Source organism: Macaca nemestrina, chromosome 10 (assembly GCF_043159975.1).
Source record: "Macaca nemestrina isolate mMacNem1 chromosome 10, mMacNem.hap1, whole genome shotgun sequence".
Classification (NCBI taxonomy): domain Eukaryota; kingdom Metazoa; phylum Chordata; class Mammalia; order Primates; family Cercopithecidae; genus Macaca; species Macaca nemestrina.
Window position 1 is genome coordinate 66,336,962 of NC_092134.1, and position 24,388 is coordinate 66,361,349.

The following is a 24,388-nucleotide window of genomic DNA, read 5'->3' on the forward strand; positions in this document are numbered from 1 at the left end:
CAAAAAATTAAAAAATTAGCTGGGCATGGTGACATGCAGCTATAATCCCAGCTGCTGCTTGAGAAGCTGAGGTGAGAGGACTGCTTGAGCCCAGGAGGTGGAGGCTGCAATGAGCCATCCATGTACCACTGCACTCCAGTCTGGGTGACAGAGTGAGACCCTGATCTCAAAAAAGTAAAATAAAATAAAAGCCTATTTTGTAGAAGTCACTAAACTGGATGCTGGAAATGCAATGATGAACAAGGCAGATACAATCCCTGCCTATGATAGACACTATTTTTTACTTACCAAATACCTTCCCTACCCTTTTTCCCCCAATTATATTGTGCAAAATCTCACTCTCCCAGCTTCCCCTGCAGCTTGAAATTCTAAGCAACACATTTATGTCCACAGATACACGAATGCTTTCCTGCTAAAATTAGAGAGATATGGTTATTTTAATCCCTTTCCCTTTCTTCCAGCTTGATTTAGATGTGATGGCTGGAGCTGCAGTAGCCATCTTGAACCCATGAAGTAAAGAAAGATCAAAAGAGTCAAAGAGACATCCTAATACGGTTGAGCTTCTGAGACATTGCCAGCAACCAAGACTTCTGAACTTTTTGTTTAGAGGGGGAAGGTGAATGTTTGTATGTTTAAGCCACTGTTAGCCAGGCTTTCTGTTGTATGTAGCTGAATGTACTTCAAAGTTGATACAACTGTCTTGATGAAGTTTATATCTATCTGGGGAGACAAACATGACCAATTTACTTCAGAATAATTACTTAATTAGGATTGTGACAAGTGATGCAAAGAAGTACAGGACAGTAGGAGCATGGACAACAAGTATGTCCAACTCCAAAGTCCATGCTGCCTAGAAACAGACTTGGATATAATCAAGATTCTGCCACTTACTTGTTATATGACTTTGGCCAAATAACTTTACTAAGCCTCAGTTACCCCTGTCTTCTGTGAAATAGGAACTATGATTATCTCTCATAGATTTGTCATGAGGATTAAATCATCACATGCAGATAAAATGGTTTGTGGGTTCCTACCACATAGTAAGCACTCAGTAATAAGTCATCATTGTTGCGCTATTATATTATGTATCACGTGTGTTAATATCACATATGTGTATTAACATATGATTGTGGTATCGGAATTCTAAAATGACCCCAGGAATCCCACTCCCTCATGTACAAGCCTTGTATAATCTTCTCCCCTGAGTGTTTGCAGAACTTGTGAATATGACAGTAGATCTCTCCTGTGATTATATTACCTAATATGGCAAGTGAAAGGTTATTCACAGAGGGCCTGACCTAATCAGGTGGGTCTAATAATATCTCCAGATATTTACAGAGAAAAAAAGCCAGAGATGTGCTCCTATTGGCTTGAAAGAAGTAGTACTATGTTGTGAATTACTTACGGTGGCCACTTGACAAAGAACTGAATACAGCCATCAGGAAGCTAGAGTGGTCGCTGGCCTACAGCTAGCAAGAAAATAGGTAACTTATCTCACTCTGTAGCAGGAAGGACGTTATGTGCTAACAATATGAGAGCTTGTCAGAGGACCTGAACCTTAAATGACACAGTCGACACCTTAATTTCAGCCTGGAGAGACCCTGAGCAGAGAATCCACCTGAGTTTGATCTACAGAACACAGGAGATAACCAGTTTGTCTTGTTTTATGGCACTGTGTGTGGTAATTTGTGATACAGTTATATAAAATGAATGTGTATATATATATATATATATAATTATAGTACGTGGACTGATACATAGTCATGTAGCACCTATTGACAGGGATACTTTCTGAGAAGTGCATCATTAGGCTACTTCATTGTGTGGACATCACAGAGTGTACTGGCACAGAACTAGATGGTATAGCCTGCTACACACCTAATCTATATTGCTTGGGCTATGGCTCCTAGGCTATAAACCTGTGCAGCATATTACTGTACTGAATACTATAAGCAATCATAAAATAATGGTAAGTATTTATATATTTAAACATATCTCTACATTAAAAAGGTACAGTAAAAATATGGTATAAGAGTTAAAAAAAAATAGTACTGTAGAGGCAAAGGAAAAGCTTTCTGCCCTCTGAAGTTTCACTGAAAATCAACTGACAAAAGGCAGATTCCTATGAGAAAAGGGCATACAAATGTATTCTAATGTGCATAGTACAGGGGAATTGCATGAGAATGATTATCCAATAACCCAAGAAGATTCAGATCTTTATATAAACTTCTTCATAAAGAAGGAGAGATGGGGGAAATGTAGTAATTGAGGGATTATAAATGATTTTTAGGGGGAAGTGAATAGACTTGGAGAACATACAATGGTCTGGGGCAAAGTCTGTCGGGCTTGGAGAGCAGATCATGGTTTGTGAAAAATGTCTGTCCAGATGTGTTGACAGACTTTAGTCTTTCTTCCTGCAGCATGAGCTAAGTTAATGAGAACTCAGGGAAGGAAACACAGTTAATTGTTTTCTTCTTTAGTGGAGCTGGACTTTAGGCAGATAAGGGAGTATCAGAGTAAAGCTTTTTCCAGTGCCTGCCAGTCTCCAGTGGCTTTTAATTTAAAATAATCAGCATACCAGGGTGCCATATTTTGAGGTGAAAATCTCTGGTCTTCAGTACACCTGAATAGGGCGCTGACTATGAATGAAGCTTGCCAGGCTGGAAGCCACTCTGGGTGAGTCAGCGAGTGAGTGAGTGGTAAGAGTTTATAAACACGGCACATTTAGGCTACAGTTAATTTATTTTTAATTTCTTTCTTCAATAATAACCGTAGCCTACTGTAACTTCATAGACTTTAATTTTATAAACTTTAATTTATTAATTTTTTTTTACTTTTTTGTAATAACACTTAGCTGAAAACATGTATAGCTATACAAACATGTATAGCTATACAAAAATATTTTGTTCTTCGTATACGTTATTGTGTAAACTTTTTCTAGGTAACAATATTTTTTAGCTTTTAAATTGTTGTTAAAAACAAAGACCACAAACACACATTATCTTAAGCTCGCAAAGGGTCAGGATCATCAATCTCACTGTCTTCTCTCTCCCCATCTTATGCCACTGGAAGGTCTTCAGGGGCAGTAACATGCATGGAGATATCATCCCCTATAATATCAATGCCCTCTTCTGGAATACCTTCTGAAGGACCTGCCTGAGACTGTTTTACTGTTGACTTTTTAATGTAAGTAGAAAGAGTACACTCTAAAATAACAGTAAAAAGTATAGCAAATACATGAGCCAGTAACATTCATTTATTATTATCAAATATTATGCACTGCACATAATTTTATGTTATACCTTTTTTGTTTGTTTGTTTTTGAGATGGAGTCTTGCTCTGTCACCCAAGCTGGGGTGCAATGGTGCCATCTCGGCTCACTGCAACTCCCGCCTCCCAGGTTCAAGTGATTCATTCTCCTGCCTCAGCCTCCTGAGTAGCTGGGATTACAGATGCCACCACCATGCCTGGCTACTTTTTTTGTATTTTTTAGTAGAGATGGGGTTTCACCCTGTTGGCCAGGCTGGTCTCAAACTCCTGACCTCATGATTCACCCTTCTTGGCTTCCCAAAGTGCTGGGATTACAGGTGTGAGCCACCGTGCGCGGCCTGTGTTCTACCTTTACGTGACTGGCAGCACAGTAGGTTTGTTTACAAAGCATCACCATAAACCCATGAGCAATGTGTTGCACTACAACATTATGATGGTTACAGTGTCACTAGGCAATAGGAATTTTTCAGCTCCATTATAATGTTACAGGACTATCATAGTTTATGTGATCCATCACTGAGCAAAAAGTTGTTCTTCAGGGCATGACTGTATTACATAAAAATATATTGTATCAGGGTAAAGTCAAAGACGCTTTCTCAAAGAGGTTCAAAAATAGAGAGAATTAGAGAAAACTCAATGCATGAGAAATGTATTTCCCTCCTGAATTACAGTCCTTAAGTGAGCACGGCAGGTTCAGGGGTGGCTTGAATTTACACGGACACTCAAGCACTCTTGTTTCTCTTATTTTGTTACCCTGGCAACCCCCCAGAAGGAGCCTTGTCCTCATCTGTGTGGTCAAAAATGAATCCTGGATATATCAGGGTGGAAGAGAAACCAGATTCAGAGCATCAGTTTCATTTTAAGCAAAGGATACAGGAGTTGTACTGTATTCACATTCCATTTCTGAGAATATAGTCACTTGACTGTACCTAGTCTCAAAGGAATTAGGAAAATGCAATCTTAAGGTGGCATGTGGCATATGCCCAGAAGAAAAGCAGAGAAGATTTTGGTCGACAATTAGCAGTTTCCACCACAAGGATTATGAAAGAGTGGTAATCGCTACGATATCCTGTCAAATTATTCTCCAACCTTGCTTTCCTACTGGGGACTTTGTTTTCATTACTTCAGAGAAGGCCAAATTTAACTGCAGAGGAGACACTTCACTATTTTGTAATGCTGAGTCACTCATTCATGAGGCAATGTTGACCTCTGCCTAGAACAGAGGTAACATTAACAATGAGTGTAATGCTTGCTGCTAATTATTGCAATTCATGATCAAAATGTACTTTTCTTAATGCTTTGCAAACAGGTACAGATATGTTCCAATTAACAGATTTTTGTCCACCTACTCATCTTCACCTGTGACATGGTACTGGGGAGTTGAGGGATGATTAAAAAACATAATAAAGATCTCTTCCTACATACAGCCCAACATTTCCCTATCCATCATCTCTTCCCCTTTAGAGGATTGCAGGAGAAGGCAATATAGAAGGATATGGGCCACTTTTGCTGTGATTTAGTCATCAGGCCAAGAGGGATGTATGCTGCTAGACAGTGCCTTTCTTGTGGCAAGAAAGTACATGAGGGCAGCTTCAGATTTTCTCTGAGGATTAAGTTGAGGAAAATGCCCCTCTGCTGAGATTCCCCCAGAGACTGCAAGAGGATGAGTGTTTTATAGGGATACAGATAGGAGAGTACATTTATTTTGTTGACTAAGTAGTCACTCAATAAATGTTTACTGAAGTCAGCAATAGTATATACACACAAGGTCATCCATATTAAGAGAAAAGGAAAATATTCTCACAACTCTTCAGAATTCCTTTCATAGAATCTTACTCATTGTTGGTTTCTTCTCTTAAGCCGGAGCTCAGCTTCAGGAGTACTTTTCAAAATATCATGTATTTTGCAAACTCTATATAACTCCATGTGTCATTTCATCCAGAAAACTTGTTTGTAATGCTTTTTTCTCTGGACTCTAAGCTGCTTGATGCCACCAGGCCTTGGGAAAAAGCTGGCCTTCTGGTAGGATTGCTATTGAGTAACAAAAATTCTTGGATTCTGATAACATCTTTCATGCAGAAACTCAAAGCATCTCCCAAATTATAAGCCCATTCTTTTACTCTGTTCTACACTCTCACAGTGAGTGGAATGTTTGGGGTTTTTTTTTTCCTTCCAAGAATATTTCTCAAGTAGCAGAATCCACTTCGTTTGAAATTAAACCACCCAAATTAATGGTCCAATTCCCCATATAATACTAGGTTTAATCTCTGCACAGGCAGAAAGCTGGTCTTTGTAACTCCTGACTAGGACAATCTAGGTTTTTAGTGCCAGTTCTATCATTTAGATTATGTAAGAACAGGCATCATAAATCTATGGAATGACTTAAAGTGTAGCTAATCAACTGGCCAGAGAACCTAAGAGGGGTAGGGTCTAAGGTAAAATAAGGAAGAAGTAAGGAATATGACTCTCTTACTCCTCTCTCCTTTCCAGCATTTCTCAGTTGCAAGGGTGAGGAATGGATCTGTGCTTTATTGAAATAATTGGCAATGATTCCGGCTAGGGGCATGGCTGCCAGCAGCATTAGGTTCACCTCACCAGACACATGCAAAGAAGAAATAACTTTTGGAAACACAAGTTGCAGGTACTACCAGGATTATAGAAGGCATATCTTTCTCAATACCGTTTGCGATTTCATCCAGATCTCCGGTGAGCTACCAAGGTAGGTCTACTGGAAAACTAAACAAACCAGCAACACCTTGAATTTGTGTGGCCATTTGTGTTCTTCACAGCATGTTCACATCTTTTATCTCAGGTGTTCTCACAGCAGATCATGGGAGTAATAATAAGAGCTCAATTATTGAGCATTTACTATGTGCCAAGTGTACACATATTTACTTACTGACTCTTCACAACAATCCTGAGAGTTAGGTTCTATTGCTAGCCCCATTTTACAGATGATGCTTAGAGAGGTTGAGCTTCCTGAGTTCACACAGTGGTAAATGATAGAACCAGCACTAGAAACCTAGATTATCCAGAGCCCAGATGCTAAATCACTATATTATATGGGCTCAATGGCTTTTAGAGAATTTAAGTGACTAGGATCCAGTAGCGCTGGAGTTAAGGCTTATTTGTCTTGCTTTTTCCTTATTTCAGCATTCTACTGTTTGGGGGAGCTCTTAGGCTTTGTGTTTAGATGACATTCTTTGCCTGAGTCCACTGTGGCTATGATTTTCCCTCCTGTAGTTGCTCAGGAATCAACCTTTTCCAAGGTCAAGATTTGAAACGTTTAATTTTCTGCAAGTTGACATTTTACCATTTCATTTTACCATTCATAGTCCCAAAGCCTCCTGCAGCTTTTAAAGGAGTAATTTCAGATATCCACTCCCACAGCTCTAAGAACAACTCGTTTCAATCTTGGGAACTTGACCAGAATTCAGGGAAACTAGCATGATCCTTCCAGTCTGACGTTTCATTCCATCTACTATCCAAAGCTGTTTCTACAAGGCATCACCTACGAGGTAAGAGGTGGGGAAAATTTTAGTTTTCCAGATGAAACCCTTTACCTGATGTTTTGTACTGGAAAACAAAATACCCAGATGACTAATGTTTCTTTTCTTTTCTTTTTTTTTTTTTTTTTGAGACGGAGTTTTGCTCTTGTCGCCCAGTTGGAAGTGCAATGGCACGAACCTCTGCCTCCTGGGTTCAGGCGATTCTCCTGGCCCAGCCTCCCAAGTACTGGAATTACAGGCGCCCCCCACCACTCCCAGCTAATTTTTGTATTTTTAGTAGAGACTGGGTTTTACCATGTTGGCCAGGCTGGTCTCAAACTCCTGACCTCAGGCGATCCACCCGTCTCAGTCTCCCACCCGTCTCGGCCTCGTCTTGGAATTACAGGCGTGAGCCACCATGCCCGACCAACTAATGTTTCTTTATTCATTGGGCTATTTGGGGATCATGCAATTAGTGGAAAAATATGTTCCATAAGGTTTTGTCACTAAGGAATAGTAGTGCAAACCCATCCAATCTAATCATAATACAAATTATTCAGTAGATCTGAAATAAATCCCATAAGCCCAGGAAAAAGAGAAGTCTTAATGGCTTTGGAAGATTAATGTTAGAGGAGGGCCTAATATGGTTTTTTGATAACACACAAGTATTTATGAAGTAAAAAACAACAGAGCGGGTGCAGTGGCTCATGCCCGTAATCCTAACACTTTGGGAGGCCAAGGTGGGCAGATCACTGAGGTCAGGAGTTTGAGACCAGCCTGGCCAACATGCTAAAACCCCATCTCTACTAAAACAAAACAAAACAATACAATACAAATAAACAAAAATTAGCCAGGTGTGGTGGTGTACACCTGTAATCCCAGCTACTTGGGAGGCTGGGGCAGAAGAATTGCTTTAACCCAGGAAGTGGAGTTTGCAGTGAGCCAGGATGACCCCACTGCACTCCAGCCTGGATAACAGAGTGAAAACTCTGTCTCCAACAAAAACAAAGAAACAAACAAACAAAACAAATACAGGAGAAATATTTTTAGCAACTTAACTTGAAAGTCAACAAAATCATAGCAAGCTTCTAGAGACTTGTTCTTCAAAAATTTTTTTTAATATTTGTGAGTACATAGGATGCATATGTATTTATGTGGTACATGAGATATTTTGGTACAGGCATGCAATGTGTAATAATCACATATGGAAAATGGGGTATCCATCCCCTCAAGCATTTATCCTTTGTGCTACAATTTTATTACACTCTTTTAGTTATTTTTAAATGTACAATTAAATTTTTATCGACTATAATTATCCTGTTGTGCTATTCAATACTAGATCTCATTTATTCTTTTTATTTTTTGGTACTCATTAACCAGTCCCACTTCCCCCATCCCCCCCTCCCAGCCTCTAGTAACCACCCTTGTATTCTCCATCTGCGTGAGTTCAATTGTTTTGATTTTTAGATCCCACAAATAAATGAGAACATGTAATGTTTGTCTTTCTGTGCCTGGCTTATTTTGCTTAACATAATGACCTCCAGTTCTATGCATGTTGTTGCAAATGACAGGATCTCATTCTTGTTTATGGCAGAATAGTGCTCCATTGTGTATATGTACCACATTTTCTTCATCCATTCATCTGCTGATGAAGACTTAGGTTGTTTCCAAGTCTTGGCTATTGTGAACAATGCTGCAATAAACATGGGAGTGCAGATACTTCCTCTATATACTGATTTCTTTTCGTTTGGGTATATTATATACCCAGTACTGGGATTGCTGGATCATATGGTAGTTCTATTTTTAGTTTTATGAGGAACCTCCAAACTGTTAGAGACTTTTTCTTGGTGACTGTTGATTCAAGACCATCTTGAAAGGATGTTAAAGGGGTTACTGGGCTGAATATTTATTTTTCCTAGTTTCTTAAATTCTGTATCTTTACCTATTGGTGATTTAGTTTTGAACTGGCCAAAATCTAGAGTTTTCAAGAGCTAATCTAGTACAAGATATTTAAAATTAAATGTAATGATGTTGATCTATTCTGTTAAACACGAGTGCAGTGATTCCCCTTTAAAAAATATGCATAAAACCCATGAGTCAAGGCCAATAAGAAGTCTAGAGACTATTCTAGAGAAAAGTAAGGCTACTTTTTTTTTTATGGTGGCAAAGTGTAAAGCATTATTGGCACATTTAATTTTCTTTAGCTACTTCATAAAATTATCAGTAGTTAGCCATCTTCAATATACTCGATATAGAATGGGATGGAAAGAAGAAAAAAGTTAAGATTTAGTGAGCAATGTCTGTATATTGAGAAATCATATTAAAAAGCATAAAGAGCTTTATGATAGATGAGCAAAAGATTTTAAAATCTGTTGCCTTCCCCCATTGTCTACTGTTATCTCCAGATACTACAACTCACATAGAGCAGAACCATCCCTCAACCTGTACTGTTCACTTATGGACTACAGTGTATGAGAGAAATTAAACTCCTCACACATTACCCTATTCTCTAATCCTCTGTAATTTTTGATCTCTTTGAAAAAACACCTTAGACTTTCCTTGATGTAATGCTTCAGCTAATTGATTTAGATTGACATCCTTGCCCTAGCCCAAAGGAATCAGCTGTTTTGGTGTGCATCACTCAGGCAGCTTGCTTCTTGGAAGTCTGATGTCCAATCTATTGGTAGTATTGAAAATCATAGAATAAAAAAACAAATAAGTCCTTTGGACAAGAAAGCATCAGCAGGAAACTCCTTTCCAGCTCCCTTACTCCTGTGATGATGGGATGGGGCTACTGCTGTGAAGAGACTGGGCAATTTATAGTAATATTTTGACTCAGAAGGTTTTCATGAAAACCACTCTTCCTCGGTCAAGTTTAGACAGGTTCAGCATCTGGGAGCGCCAAATACTATTAAAGTCTCCTAAGATTCTTGTGTCCCTTAGTCCTTGTTGCCATTTTTCCTAGGACCCCAAGTGGCCATAACAAGTTTATAAAGGAGGTGATATTCCTGTTTACTTTAATATTATGTTTCATAGCCCCTTTTACATTTACTTTTCTGACAATACTCCAAAATAGATAATTCTCTGCTTATTTTACAGACAATAAAACAAACCCTCTGAAAACAGGAAATCTGCTAGAAGCTGACAAGCTGGGAAGAAATAAAATCAGGATTTAAGCCAGGTGAGTTTGCCTCCGGAGTCCAAGACTTTCCCACTGGCTCTTACCTCTTCTTCCTTCTGTGTCATGTTGGCTCTCTTCTGTGCTGCCTAAGCAAAGGATTAGCATTTAACAGGGGTTGGGAGGGATGCCAAGATGAGAACACCACCAAGTGGAGAGAACAGAGCTGCTTGCTCAAGGACTCTCCCATATGCCGAGTCAGCTCAATGAGCTGGGAGGCAGAGTGTGCAATGGAAAAGCAACAGGTCTTCACCACTAAGCAGCATACAAATTCCATCTCCACCATTACTGAGTGGTATCTACTGCCAGGATCAGTGTGGTTGCATGTGACATCAGACTCCTAGACCACATCATCCGTGGATCACAGCCTCTCCACTAAATCACTAACTTTCTCCAAAGTGTGTGTTCCTGACTCCTGGTCTGCACTCTAACTCTATCTTAGAGCTGAACCCTTTTCTGCAACCAAGGCTGGTTATCAGATGGCCCTGACCCTCTTCTCCTAGTCCTGATGGGCCTGAGAAATCTTCATGGTAGCATCTTACCACCAATCTACTTCGTTTTCATTTTTGGTCAAGATTAGAACTGTACTTTCCATGTCTTGAACTTCCTGATTTAGACTGCAGATTATTCTTAGTTTCCTCTAACCTTGCTCCTATAGCAGTAGCTTACTCCAGTCCAGCAAGAAACTACCAGCCTATGATATGGCTGTGACTCCAAGGTCATTTCACAGGTAGCCCTAGGGCACTTGCTAGCTTCACTGGCTATTAAAAGGGGCTTGAACTCACCTGGGTGGATCACCACTTTCCTCTCTAGAGTGGTGAGGGCAAAGTGGGGATTCTCCAAAACAAATAGATAAACCACCACTCTCCTAGGAAACACCTTTCTTCCCAACCAGTGGTCATTCAATGCCTACATTTTAACAGGCAGTACCAGATTTTCTAAAGGTTTGGGGAGAAAAGGAGAAAAGCGGGTAGATTGAGAGTATCACTACAATCCCATAGAATAGATTCCACATCACAGGCTATGATTTCTGGAATCAGCTTCTCTCTTGACAGCAGAGTTCCTATTATATCTTCAAAGAAATATATTAGTTACTAAATCCTTTAAAACACTTTATTATGAAAAATTTTAAACATATACAAAAGTGGATAGAATAGTATAATGAAGCATCATGTAGCCATCACCAGCTTTGACAATAGAAAATTCATGGGTAATCTTCTTTTGTCTATACCCCATTTGCTTCTCCCATGTCCTGGATTATTTTTATACAAATTCCAGAGTTTATATCACTTTATCCATGAATATTTGATATATATCTTTTAAATATAAGGATTCTTTTTTCAAAAAAAACCACAATGCCATTATCACACCCTCACATTAATAATAATTCAATATTATCAAATACTCAGTCTTCATATTTTCCTGTTTCCCAAGAGATCATTGTTTTTTACAATCGATTTCTTCAAATCAGAAACCAAAATGCACACATTACACATTAATATGTCATTAAAGTCCCATTGATATATATGCATCTTTTTCTTCTTTTTCTCGTAATTAGTTGAAAAAAGTAGATAATCTGTCCTGTAAAATTTCCCACATTCTGAATTTTTCTGATTGCCTTCCTGTGATATCCTGTCTCCTGTATTTCCTGTAAAATTGATAGAGGGCTCAATAAGAATCTTGCTCAATCCTCTTTTTTTTTTTTTTAAGAGACTGGGTCACTCTGTGTTTCCTAGGATGGAGTACAGTGGCTATTTACAGGTGTGATCATTTATAGCTCACTGCGGCCTTGAACTCCTCCTGGCCTCAAGCAATCCTGCCTCAGCTTCCTGTGTAGCCAATTTTCTGTAAAAATATTTAATAGTTTGTGTTGTATATTTTCTTTTGCATTATATGATGAGGCATAGAGTGTATGATTGTTTCCCTACTTGTAATGTTAAATTTGATCAGTGTGTTCTGGTATTGTCAGCTTGATCCTTTCTTTATATAATTCCTCATTAAGTTTTTTATCTAATGGTTTAGAAGTCATTGAGGGTCTTTGCCCAAATTCTTTATTTCATTAGGGATTGCAAAATGGTGACATGTAAATTCTGTTATGCCTTCTGCATTTATTAGCTGCAACTTATTAAAACAAAAACAAGCCAAAAAGCCTTCCCTTATCAACTATTTGGTGATGCTGAGATATGGTTCTTATGGAAAAAGTATGATGAATGCTTGGTTCTGTCTCCCCCACACTCTTTTTTGTTACCAGTTTCCAAAAGATGACTAGTGAGCATTTTTAAGTATCATTATAAACACATGTATTTTAAAACATATTTAATTTCTTTTATCATACTGAATGCTAATATTTCTGTATAGATAGCATTCTTTAAATTGTAGGTATGGATATGCAAATACAAGCAATGGAAGGCCAGCGCAGTGGCTCACGCCTTGTAATCCCAGCACTTTAGGGGGCCAAGGTGGGAGGATCACTTGAGCCCAGGAGTTCCAGGCTGCAGTGAGCTAGGATTGTGTCACTGCACTCCAGCCTGGGTGACAAAGCAAGACCCTACTTCTAAAAAAATAAATAAAAAGCTAAACATTGAACAGAGCCAAAAGGACTGTTTAGAGCTGTCCAGGAAGAAGGAGATCCATTTAGGGAGCAGTGGAAGGTTAATGAGTAATGGACAGACTAAAGAGAATACAGAACCACGGAGCCAGCATTGGGCAACTGCAGTAAGAGTACTTTTAGTTGGAACTAAACAGGTAGCTCTGGGAGCTGGTGAGGAAGGCAGAGTGAACCCAGGATCAAAGGGAGAAATATGAGCCAGCAAACCCAGCAGGGAACTTGAGAGACAGCTTTTGAATCAGAGTAAGGAGTTAAACTAAACAGAAACCTAATTTAAGCAAAAACTGCTGTGCATCTGTACATTGGCAAACTACATTAGTATAAATGCAAAGATAGTCTCATCTCTATTGTTATGCAGTCCTGCTGGTCTTGTATTACACTTCAGAGATTCAGAAGAGCGAAGCAGCACAAAGATGGGGAAGAAGGAGGAGGAAGGGCCTTGGGTTCAAGAATGTAATCTCTGGAGAAGTCTTTCAGTGCTCCCTTTTTCTCAGGCAGCAACTCAAAGACACTAGAAAACTTCTTTGGAGACTGTCTGAGATCTGTACTATCCTTACAGAAAGCCATAGTTGATGTAAATATTTTTGTATTCTGTCTTAGGCTAATATAACAATGTATATTACTTAAGAATGATTGTTAAGATTTTTATCATTAATTTTAAGGGAAGGTATAGTAAAATCATCAGAGATTATAAAGTAAGAGAGGATCTTAAAGGTCATATAGTTGTAGTCTTAAATGAAAATATTAAGACAAAATCCTCATTCCATTTTTAAAAAGTTGACATTTAGATGAACAAATTCAACAGAATGCCAAGCTGTTTTGCCTCCTGGGCATAAAAGAAATACTAGCTTGGTGAAAGAGTTTTAGCAATAAAAAGTAACAAGAAAAACAAACATAACTCAGAACCATTATAAATTTTCCTTGAAAGGGGCATTCTCGTATTTTATGAAATTAGAGATTGCTTAAACTATTTCCATTTTTAGAATTGGTAGTTTCAAGTCAGTCTGTAAAATATTAGCACTGAGGCCAGGATTTAGCATGAATACAGAAGTATTTTTTAACTGAGATAGAAACTCAAATGTAAATTTGGGTAAGATCATATTTTCTTGATATTTTATTTTTCTTTATTAAACATAGCTTCACTTACCTATCCTCAAATAGAAGATAAAAATTTTGTGCTTTTAAAAACTGCTACTTTTTGGGCTTCTATTATTCTTTCTTTTATTGTAAAAGTAATACAAAGACCTCTAAAAAACAGAAAGATTACCAAACATAGTATATTTCCACTTAAAATGCTGTGACCATGTGTGGCCTGCATTATGACAAATGGTCATAGCCTTAATTTCAGCCTGTGTTTTCCACTTTCAGCTGCTAAAGAAAGCATGTTTTTCAAAATTGTCCCCCAAAAGTCACATTAATTTTTAAAAATATTACTTTTGAAAGTATTTTTCACTTTCTTAAGGTAAACTTCATCAGAAAGACTGAGTATTTTAGGGCAAGTTCATGCATGATGTTGGAGCTTACTCCTCATCAATGTTTCTTTCTGGATATGTGATCCATGTTCTTTAAGGAAAGGCTAGATAAGCATCAATAAATTCAAATGTAAATCTGAAAATGAACATTTAAACATAACACATTATTCAAAAGAATGTATATGGGACAACTATTTTAAGGAATATCTCTTAGGGAAATATCATCTACTTAAAATTTGTGTATATGTGTGTTCATCCCTAGATGATACCAGAATAACCATTAAAGTGTCATCTTTTTTTGTTTGTTTTCTTGAGATGGGATCTTGCTCTATCACCCAGGCTGTAATGCAGTGGCATGATCACTGCAACTTTGACCTCTTGGGCTTAAGCTATCCTTCTACCTCAGCCTCTCAAGTAGCTGGGACTATATGGGTACAACACCATGCCCAGCTAATTTTTTTAATTTTCTTTGCAGAGACGGGGTTTCTCTGTGTTGCCCAGGCTGGTGTTGAACTTCTGGCCTCAAGTAATCTTTCCACCTCAGCTTCTCCAAGGTGCTGGAATTACAGGCATGAGCCACCATGCCTGATTGTGTGTCATCTTCTGAGGTATTATTTTGAGGACATAAATAAAGAATTCCACAATCAGTTTCTGTAAAAAATTTTGGATTTAAGATCCTCTTCTCCCCTACAATAATTTAAAAATATAATTATAATATGCTGTACAGACACTTATGGGTTAAAATGAACCAGATGCTATGTCCTTGCATTGTATGTCAGAACACTAAACTAATAATATAAAATGTTTATTCAAACAGCAGTAAGATACAAATTCTGAATGCATCATTGTTTTTATTTTAGCAGAAATAATATTTTAACTATTTCATGGGAACAGTGCACATCAATGACCAATAATTTTGAAGTCATTATCACATCAAATAAATATGACTTATCTACATACGAAATATCTTAAAGATATGACATATAAATAGAAGATCTCACTCCAAAAATAGTTACTGAAATTTCATCAGCTAGGCTTGAAAACATGTCTTATTATGTAGTCACGCTTCTGAAGACCTGAGTTATTCTGTAACCAACACCCACCTCCCTACACTGTCCTAATGGAAGGAGCCAGCAGTCGTTGGAAATTGTTTACTCTTGGAAAAGACTGTTACATTCTTTGTCAAAGTAAAAACATGTGGAAAAATTGACTAACCTGATTTACATAAGAATTATTGATTGTTTTAAATTACCCTCCCCTCTTTTGTGGAGTGAAGCAAAATATGTAGACAAAGATAGAGTAACAGGTGTGTGTGTGTGTGTGTGTGTGTGTGTGTGTGTTTGTGTTCCTAAAAGGTTACTTTAAACTGTAGATAAGGTTAACTTTCTAAAGAGAGTATCTCTGTGCTTCTCCATGGATCAGTGATGTGGTCATTTTTGACCTCTTGCAGCACAGCTCCAATAATAAAAAATTTCAAGTTAAGCTTGCCATTCATTCCAAAGCGAAAATCACTTTCAGATGATTATCAGAACAAAAGCTCAGTAAACAAACTTTTGAACCGTGAAACAAATAACTCCCAGGTGGTCAGGCAATTCCAGCATTCATTTTGGAAAAAGGAAAATGTTGCCATAGAAGTAAGCCTGTGTCAACATCCAGTTCTATTAGCTCGTTTCCCTCCTCACCTTAGAAGTCCTAGGATAACCAAGGGAGTTCCTAGATGCCAACAAACATTAGTTGTTGTTGTTTATAATGTAGTAATAATTACTTCCAAGTAGATGTTGAATATCATCATATAACTAAGTATGGCTTGAGGAATGTGACAGGAAGAGAAGCAGAGGAAATGTGTTTCTGTTGTCTACCTTGTAGGAGTGGAACAAGGGGTTTTGTCTAGTTGCACATTTTAACTCCAATCAGCTGGCAGAATTGCCTTCTCCCAGTCTGGCCATGCTTGTGGGTTTCTGTCCAAGAGTGAGGATTTAGCTGACATAGAAAGCGTGGAAATGAGTTCATCCCTTCCAGCCTGGATTCACTGCATCACAGGGACAGCTCTTCAGTTACCCGTTACAGAGGTTCAGATGGTACTCCATCAGCTGGTGCAATGAAGAAAGTAAAATCAGGAAATGCAAAATGGAATGGGCTACCGCTTTACAAAATTTCTGACTTTGTTTTATAGGTTATTTTATTACCATCTTTACTTGTTTCGAGGCATTGGAAAACTAAGTACTGTGTTCATAACCATTTACATGTGATTTGATGATGAAGATGGAGCTGTTAAATAAATACTGCAGTGTTTTGTTTTTAATACCACCTGTGTATGCTAATGATTATATATTTATAAGTTAGTCTTTCAGGCCAGGCATGGTGGCTCATGCCTGTATTCCCAGCACTTTGGGAGGCCAAGGTGGATGGATAGCTTGAGCTCAGGAGTTTGAGATCAGCCTGGGCAACACGGTAAAACCCCATCTCTACCAAAAATACAAAAAATTTAGCTGGGCATGGTGGTGTGCGCCTGTGGTCCCAGCTACTCGGGAGCCTGAAGTGAGAGGATCACTTGAACTTGGGAGGTGGAGGTTGCAGTGAGCTGAGATCATGCCAGTGCGCTCCAGCCTGGGCTACAGAGCAAGATCCCATCTCAAAAAAAAAAAAAAGTCTTTTCTCCATAAAAGCTAGAATTTATAATTCTTTTGTATTCATAAAGCACCTGTTCCAACACTGGATAACTTATAATCCTACGGTTCCTTGATTACTTGATTACAATGTATTTGTTTAACATTTTGAATGGTAGCTATCTTTATAATTATATTATTAGAAAACTTGTATATCTCAGAAGTAGATTCTAGTAGAACAATATTTAATTTAAAAACTAATAACAGTTAATGTATGGCACACTTATTATGTTCCACAAAGTAATTACTATTATTATCCCCATTTTACAGACAAGAAAACTGAGGCTCAACAAGATTGCTTGAATTTGCACAGATGATAAGTGATGAAACTGGGGCTCCAGCACAGTTCTGTGTGATTCTATGCTGCTAACCACTACACTGTGTTGTCTCTCATATTTATACATTTGATGCGAGCCTTCCATACTTAAGTTTCTAATCCCCAACTTTAAGTTTTTCCAATTTAAAAAAGGGGGTGGCCGGGGGCGGTGGCTCAAGCCTGTAATCCCAGCACTTTGGGAGGCCGAGACGGGCGGATCACGAGGTCAGAAGATCGAGACCATCCTGGCTAACACGGTGAAACCCCGTCTCTACTAAAACAAACAAACAAACAAACAAAAACAAAACTAGCCGGGCGAGGTGGCGGGCGCCTGTAGTCCCAGCTACTCGGGAGGCTGAGGCAGGAGAATGGCGTAAACCCAGGAGGCAGAGCTTGCAGTGAGCTGAGATTGCGCCACTGCACTCCAGCCTGGGCGACAGAGCGAGACTCCGTCTCAAAAAAAAAAAAAAAAAAAAGAGGGGGTGATGTGTTGCAGGAAAGGATTTCGTATGGGAAAGAAGTGAGGTTGTCCTTGATTCCTTGAATTTATTTGCTCGCCAATGAGGGCTGGAGTGTTTTCTGTCTTTGTTACTGTCTGCATTTTCAAGGAAAAGAAAGTCTTCTCATCAGTGATATCAGAGTGTACCAAGAAAGATCAGTTGCTGATTTTTGGAATAATACAGATCCCTGTAAATACCAATGATTTTTATCAGATTAAGAAGTCAGGCAGTCTCAGAATCAAATCCAATTCCAAGGTTGCAAATAGAGCTGTAAGAAAGAAAAATAAAAATGTAATATTGTGGCTGGTAATTTTTGTCCTTTTTCACTGCGGACATGAATATTTTGTTTAAAGATTTAGTTGGGCAACAGCAGCTTCAGAGAATTCTGCGAGATGGAGTTTGTCTCTAGAGACCCCTTCAGTATTAGCTGGCTCCGTACTTGCTGGTTGGGCAGTGTCTTCCTGCTGCCTGTCCAGGGATCCTCCCATTCCCTCCTTTTGAGTCTGTCTTCTGAAAAACAACTGCATATCTGATTTCTACCATCTTTCTAGTCTCCTGGCAATTTTTACCTGCTGAGCTGGTTATTAGTTGGTTACAATGCAATGACCCCATCTCTGATTATGTCATGACCGATGCTAACATGTTAACATGTTACATACTCCAGGTATGGTTTAATGTGGATTTCATGGACACCATGTCTTGAATCAAAGATTCTCTTTCTAGGAGAGAGAAATGTAATCATAATAGAAAGTGTATTTGATTATAAAATAGAATAAAAAACAATACCACAGTGGATTAATACCCTGGGATACTGGGGTATTTAATTTAGAGACAGGACAAAAATTATTGCTCAGAAAAGAACATGTCAAATAATTGGGATTATTAAAGAGATTACATGCAAAAACCATAATAACACTTAAGTCTCCTGACTCTAATCTGTACTTTAGTTAACAGATCCCCCCCGCCCCGTGTGAAGAATATATGCAGTTGGACGCAGTGGCTCACGCCTGGCTGAGCCCAGCACCCTGGGAGGCTGAGGCAGGTGGATCACGAGGTCAAGAGTTTGAGACCAGCCTGACCAACATGGTGAAACCCCATCTCTACTAAAAATATAAAAATTAGCCGAGGGTGGTGGCACATGCCTGTAATCCCAGTTACTCAGGAGTCTGAGGCAGGAGAATCGCTTGAATCCGGGAGGTGGCGGTTGCAGTGAGCCAAGATCGCTCCAGTGCACTCCAGCCTCAGTGACAAAGTGAGACTGAGTCTCAAAAAAAAAAAAAAATGCTGGCCAGGCACAGTGGCTCATACCTGTAATCCCAGCACTTTGGGAGGCTGAGGAGGATGAATAGCTTGAGCTCAGGAGTTCAGGACCAGTCTGGGCAACGTGGCAAAACTTTGTCTCTAACAAAGATACAAAAAAAATTGCTGGGAGTGGTGGCACACGCCTGTGGTCCTAGCTACTCGGAGGATCTCTTGAGCCTGAGAGACGGAGGTTGCAGTGAGCTGAGATTGTGCCACTGCACTCCAGCCTGAGTGACAGAGTGAGACCCCATGTCAAAAAAAAATAAAATAAAATAAAAAATAAAAGAATATATGCTACAGTATAAAAGGTCATCCTCCCCCCTTTGTGTCTCAATAAATCTAGAGCTGTAGCATAATCATGAACAAGACATTTTTATTCTTGGTTTAATAGATATAGCTTAATAAATTATATTCTTTTGAACAACTATTGGAGCAGTGAAAATTGCTAGTCATCTTCCATTTCAACTGAAAGCCTTCCTCTGAACAAGTTGTTAGGACATGTTCAGAGATGCCTATCATGAGAACTTATAATAGGATAAATTAACTGTGGGAGAAGAAGGCAGGGATTAGTCACTCACAGGTTGGCAGCATAAAGACAAGGTAAAGGGCTGCACACCAGGCTGACAACCATAAGATGAACTAGCATCCTGCCTTGGTTTGAGTGGGTGCTTATTTCTTAATGACTTTATGAATTTTCCAGACTTTGATAATAATGCTGCAAAAGCGAAGAAAGAGGTTAAGTCCATAAGTTGTAAAAGAGATTTAAAGAGTTTCTCTATTTGTGGTATATTCCTTTAGGATTAGTTTCCCAATAGAGAGAACAATGGTTAATTGGATAAAATATAAAACTACAGGCAAGTAAATACAAACATGTCAAGTATCAAATGCTAACTCAATGAGCACACTCTTGTCTTGTTATGTAACTGCTTGAATATCTCAAAAATACCTGCTCTAGGGTAAATTCTTATTAGATAACTATCCTGAGTTTTAAAGTATCCAATGATAACCAATAAATCTGTTACCTATAGGGTTACATGATTTACTTAGTGCTTGTGAGACAAATCTCATACTAACAAGTATTTTATCACTAACAATCTCACCAGTCTCCCAGAATATCCCATGCTTGCATGGGCTACTGTGGGTATGACTTTGTAGGAAGTTGAGTGAATTAGAAGTGATGTTAGCTACACAAGAAAGGAAAGAGTCAGTCTGACGCTGAACGAGTTTGGAAGCAACAATGAATATTCAAAAAGGAAAATATCATTTTCTCTCTGGAATAGAGATAGTAGAAGTTGACAAATGCAGAAGTGGCTACTCTTAAAATCCCAATCCATTCAGGCTTTGCAAAATCTGAATAAGGTAAAATCCCCCCAGGATTACTGATGTGTATAATCAGAAGAGGGGATGGTCAGAGAGGACATATTCAGAGGACTAAGTAAAGATAAATTACATGATGATCTTTTCTGTTACAGTCCTTCTTTCTTTTTCTGTTCTTATCCTTGTTTAACATAACGGAGTGGGCTCCTAAGTCTCGCTGGTGGCACCAGCCAGTATCCAATTCATTGCCCATTATTTGCAGAAGGCATGATTATTTTTTCCATAATACATGTAAACCCAATATATAGAATCCTTGAAGTATTTCTCGTTGCTCCTAACATGTTAGCCTAATTACAACTTTCTTGTTAAGGGTTGTTTCAAAATATACAGACCTATCTGAATATTCCTGATATTTTGTTTTGTTTTGTTTTTTTAAATGGAGACGGGGTCTTGCTATATTACCCAGACTGGTCTTGAACCGGGCTCAAGTGATCTGCTCACCTCGGCCTCCCAAAGTACTGGGATTACAGGTGTGAGCCACCATGCCCAGACTATTTCTGGTATTTTATATTATGTCCTTAATACCTTTTTGAAATTAACAGAAAAGTTTCTAAAATGCAGTGGTTCATCTCTCAGACCTCATTATTCTGTCCCCATAATGTGTATCACAATAAAAATGACTGACAAAGGACTTTGAATACAAGTAAATATAGAAGCTCTATGCAAATATGCCTGTGGAATCAAGAGAAAGAAAGAAAAAGCTCTTGGAATTGTTTATGCTTTCTTTCATCTGAAGTGCGATTTTCTCTGTACATCAGATAACATATTGATTTTAGTGTACTTCAATTCTCAATTTTCCATAAACCATAAAAACCTTAATGACTTCTCCAAAGCTCAAGTGAGAAACAATCAATTAATTTTCCCAGCAGTTCAACTCTGTCAAAATTAAAGTGCTGTTTTAATGAATTTTTCAGACATTTAGGCTCTACACAGCAGCAGTTTAATGCCAAAAAGTCTTTCTTTGACCATTTCAGGAAAAGTTTAAATATATACCAATTAAACAGAAAGTTCAAATGTTTTAACCTTTATAATAGACATGAAAATGCAAGTCACTTTACATGGCATATTTCTAGAGCTTAACCTAATGCTAAGTCTACAGCAGCTCTGAATAGAACTGTTGCAGAAGCATCCATAATATAACAGTGAAATGCATCAGCTACTACACATGTGATGCCATTCCTCCATGTTGTGATTTGAGGGAACACACACACACACACACACACACACACACACACACACACGATTGTCCTACTTCCCTCCATAGGTCTGATATCTAAAAATTCCCACTGCCAATACTACCTCTTTGAAATGAGCCATTTTTTAAAAGGCCATAGTAAAATAGTAAAAATTCTCAGAAGGGAAAAGAGGATAGGAAATTAACATGCTTTCATTTGCACGATAATGACCAATAATACATTAGCACACATTAATTTATCGGATTACTTAACTTTCACTTAGAAAGCAGGGATTACAATTGGGACAGGTGCAGTTTGGAATGGTGGAAAGCGGGTGGCAACAGTGAAGTCTCCAGGGAGACAGAACAAATAGCAGTGATGGAAAAGAAGGTTCTGAGAAGGGTAAGGATTTGCAAAGGCTGGAAGTAGCTTCAAAGTAAGGTTTATTTCAGGCTGCTCTGAATATGACGAAGAAGAATAAAACACTGGAATATTAATTGAGCTGTGAAATGAGTTAAAAATAGAACTAAATTACAGACAGATAGGAAACTCTAAGTTTCATTTGTAGAAGAATATGGATTGCGCTTTCAATAAAAGTTGTGATGTTGCTTGCTTGATACAATCTGCTTCATCTGGGGCATAAGAGAATCCACAGTGATTTTAAGAGGAGACCTTCATGGCATTTCATTTAGGGCCTGTTCAGGTTTTTCTGGTCTGTTTTTGGTTTGTATTTGATTTTTCTGGTTTGTTTGTTTTTTTCACTTGGATTATAATGTAAAATTTACTTAATGACTTAGTGAATTTAGGGAAAATATCTCGAAGCTTCTTTATCTTGTTTATAATATTCTCTTTGCACACGACTGGATCTGTTACAGTTCCTTTACGAGGAGGAGGCACTTTCACACACAACCATTAAACAGTCTAATTTGCCATTTGACCTGTTTCCTGTTAGATTTCAAGGTGGTTGTAGACAGTCACATTTCTTAGTGCTCATCTAATCTACTCTTTCTTACAATTTTGAGTTAATTCCTTTGTCTGCCTGTTAATCATTTATAGGCATTTCCATAGGATAGGTCTTTTCGAATCTCCCACAGGACTGACTGCAAAGTGCAGTGCTAGAGGACCTTGTGAGTCAAGCCCTGGGACTTCTTCACCTACAGAAAGCAGGTTGGTATTCTTTCCTGGAAGCTGACCTGCCTCACGGTTGCTGTAATAGAAGGAGAGGGCTATTATCGTTTGAACTGAGTGCAGTTATTCCTCCCCCACCATCATTTCTAGCCACACCTAAAGCTCAGGCAACTGTGTGGGTGGGCAAACAGAAGGAGCTTATTATCGTTCATGACATAAATAAAAACCAAGAGGCAACCCAGTCACCAAGTGCAGGAAAGAAAATCATATCATAAATCTCATAAATTATTTTCCATTTATATAACCAGTAGCAAATATCACTTGTAGTGCTTAAATAATGTAAATATAAACTAGGAGTGACTCTTTTCATGGATCTTAATGAAACATCGTATATAATAAGTATGGAATAAAAAGGCTCATTGAACAGATTTTAAAAAGTCAAAGATAATATAAACAAATGCTCATACATGCATAATACATATGTGTCAGGCACTTTATGTTGATTGCCGAGACTGAAGTTTTGCAGGTTGTAAAAATAAATAAGCTTACAAATCCCTAAGGGGTATTAAGAAAAATCTTTTGGTACATCAGACAAACTGATCTCAGGTTGATGTTCCTGGGGATTTCAATAGATTGGCTGGTCTGACCCCACAACTAGTGTGGAGATGAATATTACTTAGTGATAAGTTAAAGGGAAAATAGATTTGTCTTTACAAAATGCTTTTGTTCATACTCTTTACTGAGACGCCCTGCAATTATGATATAATCTATTTGCTTCATTCCAGATGTTTAGTCACTGTTACTTTGAAATAGGCTGGTGAACATTATTGTGTGTTTCTTACCCATGGACAAAGGAAAATTTTAGAAAACCACATCATTTGTAAATGGTTACATTGACAGAAGCAAGAATGAAACTCAAACTTCTCTACTTCAATTTCTTAGCCTATTTACTACAGAATCGCTGATAGATATACCAATTCCTAGAGTAGTCTAGAAAAATCTCAAGTTTGCGTTTGTTTTCTCTATTGTTTTTAAAAACAATATTTACTAAAATTTTTGTATTAAAATGTAATATTGCTTTTTAAGAAAAATATTAGAATGTATTAAAACAGAAGAATAAAACTCACAGATACTGTTAATAGACAGGACACATTTTGATGCATCTCTTCCCTTCTAAGAAAAGTTTGATTCATACTATATATACATACTGGTTTTCATTAATCTAGGAGGTCACCTTTATTAACATCCGTCAATACTTTATGCACTATTACAAAATAAACAAAAAATTATGCCAGTACTATGATGCAATGCTTAACTACTAAGAATTATTATTTTATACTTGTTGAAAGAAATCCTTTAGACATAGGTTTTATCAAATATCTTTACTTACATAATAAAAAATAAGTGAAACTAATTGTCTAGGTATTACTAAAACTTTTTCACGTTCAAACTTCAGTTCTTATGATTCACTCTATGATTCAGACTTTTCAATGTTTGTGGTTTTCCACACAATATCTTCTGTTTCAGCTAGGGTATTGGCAAGACAGCATTTCCTGAAAGAGTGTTCTGTTATTGTTTCTAGAACTTGGCTTCAAGCTGACCTCACCCCACCTGCAAGTCTTAATACACTTGGATGTGCCATGAAATGACAAGAAATATTAAGATTTTAGATATGTAAAAATATTAAAATTTTGCCTCTTAAAATCTGTGAAGTATGGTATATGTAATCCATTTTTGTGGTAAATGTTATAACATGAGATTTACTACTATCTTTTAAATTATGATGGTTAAAGGCTCTACAATAGCCAATTTAACTTATTTAAGCAATCCTCTATTATTGAACATTTGGAATCTTTCCCACTTTTTGCTGTTATAAATAAAGGTATGATAGTCATCTGCAAGCATAAA

At 37.9% G+C, this 24,388-nt stretch overlaps 2 long non-coding RNA genes across 2 annotated transcripts; both read left to right on the forward strand.

Annotated features, from left to right (window-relative positions):
- The first annotated feature begins 486 nt into the window (after nt 1–486).
- LOC139356545 (uncharacterized) lies at nt 487–5,969 on the forward strand. The gene is made up of 3 exons (XR_011608548.1): nt 487–616; nt 3,073–3,186; nt 5,761–5,969. It is a non-coding gene; the product is annotated as an uncharacterized lncRNA (long non-coding RNA).
- A 673-nt stretch (nt 5,970–6,642) lies between these two features.
- Nucleotides 6,643–24,126, forward strand: LOC105473427 (uncharacterized). The gene is made up of 5 exons (XR_011608547.1): nt 6,643–6,788; nt 9,858–9,939; nt 18,446–18,584; nt 22,409–22,519; nt 24,063–24,126. It is a non-coding gene; the product is annotated as an uncharacterized lncRNA (long non-coding RNA).
- The last annotated feature ends 262 nt before the right edge of the window (nt 24,127–24,388 follow it).